The following is a 7,488-nucleotide window of genomic DNA, read 5'->3' as shown; positions in this document are numbered from 1 at the left end:
GGGGGATTTCAGCAGGTGTAACTTGTACGAGCGCCTACAGCCTCTGAGATGCTCCCTTCCATGCAACTATAATAGGTGCAGGAACTCTGTTCTTTTAGCCATCTGGCCACCCGATTCCTACCTTTTATGCAAAGGATCATTCAAGTTTAATGAACACCTGATATTCTGCTCAAATGAATAATAAAATTTGAACTACATTATTTCATTAGTTAATAAATCTAATGTTTATCTTTCTTGCTTCAGGCGGTTCGCATTCCATATAGAGTCCTTTTTACGACCTGCACATACATATGTTATTAAAGATAATGCAGATCTTCAGACTTTCATAAAATAAATTTATGGGAGCAGTATTTAATACCACAAGGTTGCGTTTATATCCCTGCACCTACCATTTACATTCAGACTTCAATGAGCTAATCAGAAACAATCCTTTCATTTGGCAAATTTCTACCCTGATCCAGGAAAACAAACCTGAAAGATCAAGGGATTAATACTAAAGGTCACTGATGGAAACAGGTGAGGCTAGCCTGCGGCCCTCCAGATGTGGCAAACTACAATTCCCATCAGTCTCAGCTGGCATGACCAATGCTGTCCTCATTGCAACCCTGTCCGTAATGGTGAGTATTTTGGTAAGAGTTTTATACTTCATGGGACTAGGACCCTAACACTGACAGCACCCATGGGACTGTGACAGATAGTCAGATTTTAAAACTAGAGATGCATGTAACCTCCAATAAAGCCATTATATTTCTGAGCCAACAGATCAGTGAATTCTGAAAAAGAAACAATTTGTTGTAGGAAGAAATGCCAAAAGCACCAGTGCCTGCCCAACAGTGATAGATCTCAAGTTCTAATGCCGATCATGTATGCACCAGCCTCTTGAAGAAAGTGGATCTTTAATAAAAACATTTTCTTTTTTTAAAAAAGTGAAAAAAGAAAAAGAAAGTCAGTGACAGCAGAACCAGATAGGTGTGGAATAGCAAGGTGTCTCAGAAGAGCTTTTCTGAACAATATTAGAGTTAAAACATGTCAACAAAATTTAATAAGGAAACCTTTTACTTGCTAAACTAGGAGGTTTTTAAAATGCTTGAAAGAAAAGGCAGATGAATAAAATGCAGCCCAAAATAATAAACATGAAATACTTTGCTTCTGAGATTTCCGCATCAAAAACCCAGCGGGTGGCAATGGAAAAATCATGTTAATCACTGGGATTTGTCTGTGACCTTCCAGCACACCAAATATAAACACCGAATCATAGTAAATGTCAAATATTACGGGAACCTCCGTGGCAGAGTAGCCATCTGTGATTGCCTGGAGGCATTAGAGAAGAAAGGAACTGTCAATGATTTCCTCTGCTGTTTCAAGATTTCCATCAAGGAGGCTCAATAAGGACAGGAAGGAACATAAGAGGCAGGAATAAAGAACCTATATCCCTCCAGACATCATTGAATTCCAACTCGCATCCCCCTTGGTCATGCTGGCTGAGGCTGATGGGAATTGTAGTCCTGCAACATCTTGAGAGTTGCATGTTAGTCACCCCTGATTTGCTCATTTATTCATCTACTTTAAATATATACTCTTATGAAACTGCTGGTAATTTCAATAATTCTGCCAATGTTCTTATCTGTTTACAATTTATCTGTAAATATTCAATGAACCATTTCCATTCTTTTATAAAAAGTTTGTTATCTTGACTTCTTATTCTTCGGGTAAGTTTTGCCATTTCTGCATATTCTGTAAGATTTTGTATTCATTCTTCTTTTGCTGGGACTTCTGCTTCTTTCCATTTTGGGGCAAGTAACATTCTTGCCTCTGTAGTTGCATATCTGAAGAAGTTCCGATACAGTTTGAGTAGTTCTGTCCCTATAATTCCCAAAGGAAAGCTTCTGGGTTGTTGTTTTTTACAAACATTATTTTAAACATCCTCTTCAATTCATTACATATCATTTCCCAGTAAGTTTTAACCTTACTACAAGGCCACCTCATATGATAAAAAGAACCTTCTTTCTCTTTACATTTCCAACACTTATTTGATTTAGATTTATACATTTTTGCCAATTTACTCAGTGTTAGATACCATCGATATATCATTTTCAGACAATTTTCTCTTAGACCATAGCATGCTGTAAATTTTATATCCATATTCCACAATTGTTGCATGTTTCCATGTCTATATTGCCCTGTGTATCACTGAGTATTTTATTTGCTCATCCTTTGTCTCCCATTCCAATAATATTTTATACATTTTAGTCAGCACTTTTACATTACATTCCAGCAGGTCTCTCCCCAGTTGTGATATTTGTTACCCAAACCCTCACATCCTATCTTTCATAAATGCTTAATTCAAATGATGATATTATATCCATGTTGTTAATTTTCCTGATAATTCCTTAAATTGTTTTAATTCACACACTCTTCCCTCTTGTTTTAATAAATTTCTATAAGTTGTCCGCTCTTCCATCATACAAACTGTCATTAAACTTTAGCATGGTCTTTTGACTGCAAGGCTTTGACAGCCAGGGGAAAAGAAGCTGAATGGTTTTGTTTTGTTTTTTGCATTTATTGTATTAAGGTCAGTCATGTGTTCTACAGTGAACAAAGATTCATGCCTTGAGCTGCCTCTGAAGCTGCCATGCCAACTGCAAAAAAGGAGGAAAATGCTATATGTGGCTTAAAAAAAAAATATACACAGAAAGATGGAAAGCATAGGTGAGCAGGCACTGTAGGGTGAATCTGTGCCAGAGGTAAAATACATACACAGATAAATTCTAGTAACAAATACCAGGATGTGCACATGTGACTTTTGGGCATCATTATAAAGCTATACCCTGAGATGACAAGCTATTCTGGGAACAATCTATGCCTGAACTATATGCAGCTTGCACAACAAATCTTGCCTCCTCATGACAGAGGAGTGTGAACTGAAGGATGGAGTGGTAGATGACACTCAGAGCCAAGTTTTTGCATTCAGCAAGTTGTACTAGAAGTGTAATTGAGTTGTTGCAGAATGCTAGACCTCATACAGAAAGCAACCTGAGCTTCAGATCCTTGGAAGCACGTGCCATTGCTGGCAAGAGATAATAATAATAATAATAATAATAATAATAATAATAATAATAATAATAATAATAATTATTTATTTCTACCCTGCCCATCTGGCTGGGTTTCCCCAGTCACTCTGGGAGGCTTTCAACAGAACATTAAAAACAGAATAAAACTTCAAACATTAAAAACTTCCCTAAATTAGGCTGCCTTCAGATGTCTTCTAAAAGTCAGATAGTTGTTTATTTGATTGACATCTGATGGGAGGGCGTTCCTCAGGGTGGGTGCCACTACTGAGAAAGCCCTCTGCCTGCTTCCCTGCTTCCCTGGTACCTCACTTCTCACAGTGAGGGAACCGCCAGAAGGCCCTCGGTGCTGGACCTCAGTGTCCAGGTAGAAAGATGGGGGTGGAGACACTCCTTTAGATATACTGGGCCAAGGCTGTTTAGGGCTTTTCAAGGTCAGCACCAACACTTTGAATTGTGCTCGGAAACGTACTGGGAGCCAATGTAGGTCTTTCAGGACCGGTGTTATATGGTCTCGGCGGCCACTCTCTGTCATGAGTCTAGCTGCCGCATTCTGGATTAGTTGTAGCTTCCGGGTCATCTTCAAAAGTAGTCCAATGTAGAGCGCATTGCAGTAATCTAAGCAGGAAATAAACTAGAGCATACACCACTCTGGTGAGACAGTCCACTGGCAGGTAGGGCCTCAGCCTGTGTACCAGATGGAGCTGGTAGACAGGTGCCCTGAACACAGAATTGACCTGCACCTCCATGGACAACTGTGAGTCCAAAATGACTCCCAGGCTACGCACCTGGTCCTTCAGGGGCACAGTTACCCCATTCAGGACCAGGGAGTCCTCCATACCCACCCATAACCCCCTGTCCCCAAGAAACAGTACTTCTGTCTTGTCAGGATTCAACCTCAATCTGTTAGCCACCATCCATCCTCCAACCGCCTCCAGGCACTCACACAAGACCTTCACTGGTTCCTATTTAAAAGATAGGTAGAGCTGGGTATCATTCACATACTGATGAAGAGACCCTGTGATGTGAGATGACACAGAGACTGCAACTGCTATGGGCAAATTGGACATGTGGAATGACACCCCTTCCCATCTGCCCTTGCTGTTTATCTGGCCAAAGGATACCCAATATCTGGGTACCTTTTCTCATATTTAGCATGGCCACTTACACACTACCAAAAAGGGGGCGTGGGCGTGGAAATGCCTCACCAAATATAGAGGACAAAATGGAGTGTTTCTTACAATATCACTATGGGAAAAATTATTACCGCTGTCCCAGTCAGTGCCTGCACAGTACGAAGACACAGGTAGTGTCTGCATAGTTGGAAATAATCAACATTGGCTCATGAACGTTCTAGGTGAAAAAAAGTAACCAATTCAACCATAAGGTGGCACAGTATAGTTGTCATTTCAGGTGAGCATAAGTGAAATGATTCTCTCTCAGCTGAAATTGTTCACATTGCACAGGAGACTTTGATGGAGTTTCACAAAGCTGCCTTGTTTCCCCCTCTTGTACATTGGTTGTTGTTTTTTAATCTCATTCCTATTGCGACTGTCTATGCCTCCTGCTGTTCATTCTCTCGCCCATCTAGCCTTAGTGTCTTTTTTACACTGAGAGCCAGTGTGGTGTAGTGGTTAAGAGCGGTAGTCTCGTAATCTGGGGAACCGGGTTCGCGTCTCCGCTCCTCCACATGCAGCTGCTGGGTGACCTTGGGCCAGTCACACTTCTTTGAAGTCTCTCAGCCCCACTCACCTCACAGAGTGTTTGTTGTGGGGAAGGATAGGGAAAGGAGAATGTTAGCCGCTTTGAGACTCCTGAAGGGGAGTGATAAAGCGGGATATCAAATCCAAACTCTTCTTCTCTTCTTCTTCTTCTTTACTCTCAGTGTACTGAGGAGGGTTGTGGGATGGTTGCTGTAGGATTGACAGGTTTCCTCCACACACACCCCAAGCTTGCAGCAATGTTGATCTGAAACACTTTCTCATGTAAAAATGTTTTAAAAGGTCCTGAAATTTTAAAATGCTCTGTATCCATACCTGTCAGTTTGGAGCAGCTACACAAACTGGAAGATACTATGGGCCAGAACAATACCTGGGCACAAAGATATATTAACAATATTCTGAGGAAAACTTGAGTGGGAAGCATGTTCAACAGCTTAGTCGATTGGTATCCTTTAAAATTCCCACAGTGGCTAGCTGGATGCCTCTGGGAAACCTGAAAGCAGGATTTCAGCACAGGAGCATTCTTCCCTTTTGTGGTTTCCAGAAACTGGTATTTGGAAGCATTACTTATTCCAACCATGGATGCAGAGCATAAGCATTATGGCTAGTCATCATTGATATCCCTTTCCTCCATGAATTTTCCTGATCTTAAGACCAACTCTGCTTTACCAAGATGTCTGCAAATGTGACATGAAGACTGGCAACATTAACCCTGCTGCATGGGAATCGCTTGCAGATTATTGCAGTACATTACCTGGAGACAGTCAGGTTGTGTATCCATAGGAGTGACCAGATGAGGAATGACTGTTGGGAGGAGGGCAGAGAGAAGAAACACCATGGTGCACCTGTAGCAGCAAAACCGGATGCCTTCATCCACCCTGCCTGCAATAAAACATGTCTCTCCTGCATTGGTCACTACAGCCACAGCTGGTGCTATAACTCTCCAGCAGTTTGACTTTAGCCCCAAAAGCGCTCTCTTCCATTGTCTCCCAAGACAGATGAATGCCAACCAACCTTTTGAAGCCATCTCACTTGGTAGCCATCACGTTGCATTGGTAGTCAGCAAGCTGCGTAGATTACGTGCTGTTTCACAATTCAGAACTTGAGAATCTCAGTGTTCAAGTTACAGGAAAATTCAGAATGCTGGCACAGCTTCTGGTCAGCATAATGGCCACAATGTCTACAATAGGGTTAATTTCAAGCATTTGGTGGCACACAGAGAGGCATGGATACCAGAACATGGTTCAACGTGATGCCCCCATCTCTTCTAATTTCAGCACTGAACGTGCCATCGGCATGGCATGCCAGCCCAATAACTGGAAACTAAAAGTTCCTGCATTGAAATACAACTGAATGACGATGTGCACTGCACAATAAAGACTTGATTTGAAAAGAGATTGAATCCACTGGTATACGTCTTACACTCTAGATGTGCAATTGAATCTCCTGGCAATTTTTCGAATCCTAAGAAGGAACCGTGTGTGTTTCCTCCCCTTTGGCTGGCAAAAGGAAGAAGCGTTTTGGAAGGGTGTACTAAATCCTATTTTTACTGATTGAAGTCTCCCACCTACCCAAGGTGCTATTGGTTCAGCAGTGGAAAAAAGACAAATGCAATAAAGGGACATGTTGTTTTTTCCTGAGCAGGGCTAATACCAGCTTCAATCAGGGAGAGATTGTAATTGGGAAAGGGATTCGAAGGGAAGAATTAGTTTAAGCACCCCTCATTCAGCACCCTTTTAATTTTTAAGAAAAGATCTGGTACCGGATTTCCCACATCACGTTTATTTTGTCCTAGAGTATCTTTGTATTTATGTACTGCTGCCATCTGTGTTTATGTCACACACAAACATACAGCAGGATAATCTCCAATGAAACAATTTGCACACTTTTATCTTCCCCTGCAAGAGAAACCAAGTAAATTGCTAAAACACTGAGCACTGGACACTAGATTTAAGCCTTCATCCCAAGGTGCCTGGTTTCTCTAATGAACGAAAATAATTGGCCAGCCACCATGCCATTAATTAGTACCCCAGTGCATTTCATTCTTGCCATCTTAATGTATTTTTCAGGTTCCGCTGGATACCATTAAATTATCCTTTCAAAAGAAAATTAAAACTCAATTTTCAATGGATTATTATGACTATGTATCATAAGCCAGGTGACATCTTCTACTGAGATAATTACTCATTCTCCAAAGAGGTTAGAGCAAATCATAGCCATCCTGGGACCATGAGCTCATCTTCATGTCTGTCTTTCTAATTAGCAACACAAACAGCTCCTTACCTCTCCAGCCTCCCATGAGGTCCACTTGCTAACAGAGTGGAAGAAACATTCCGTAAACACACAAGCTGGATTCTTCACAATGGCTATTAATTCATTTAGTTGGGAACAATGTTTCTATTGATTGCTGTGAATCTTGCTTCCATAAGTAGGTTTATATTTTATTAAAGCTACAAGAAGTACAGAGTAATAGTCTGGGACCACATACTAGAGTAGGATTGAGAAACATGAGGCCCTCTAGAAGTTGTTGGACTCCATCTCCCATCAGCCCCACCCAATGTGGCCAATGATCAAAGAGAATAGAAGTTGTAGTCCATAAATATCTGGAGGGCTACAGGTTGCCTGCCTCTGCTATATGAGAGAAAAACCACCACTAACCCCAGTTAAAGAAACCAAGGATTGCACTTTAGGTTGTGTTC

Source organism: Podarcis muralis, chromosome 8, assembly GCF_964188315.1.
Source record: "Podarcis muralis chromosome 8, rPodMur119.hap1.1, whole genome shotgun sequence".
Lineage (NCBI taxonomy): Eukaryota > Metazoa > Chordata > Lepidosauria > Squamata > Lacertidae > Podarcis > Podarcis muralis.
This window is presented reverse-complemented; position numbering follows the sequence as displayed.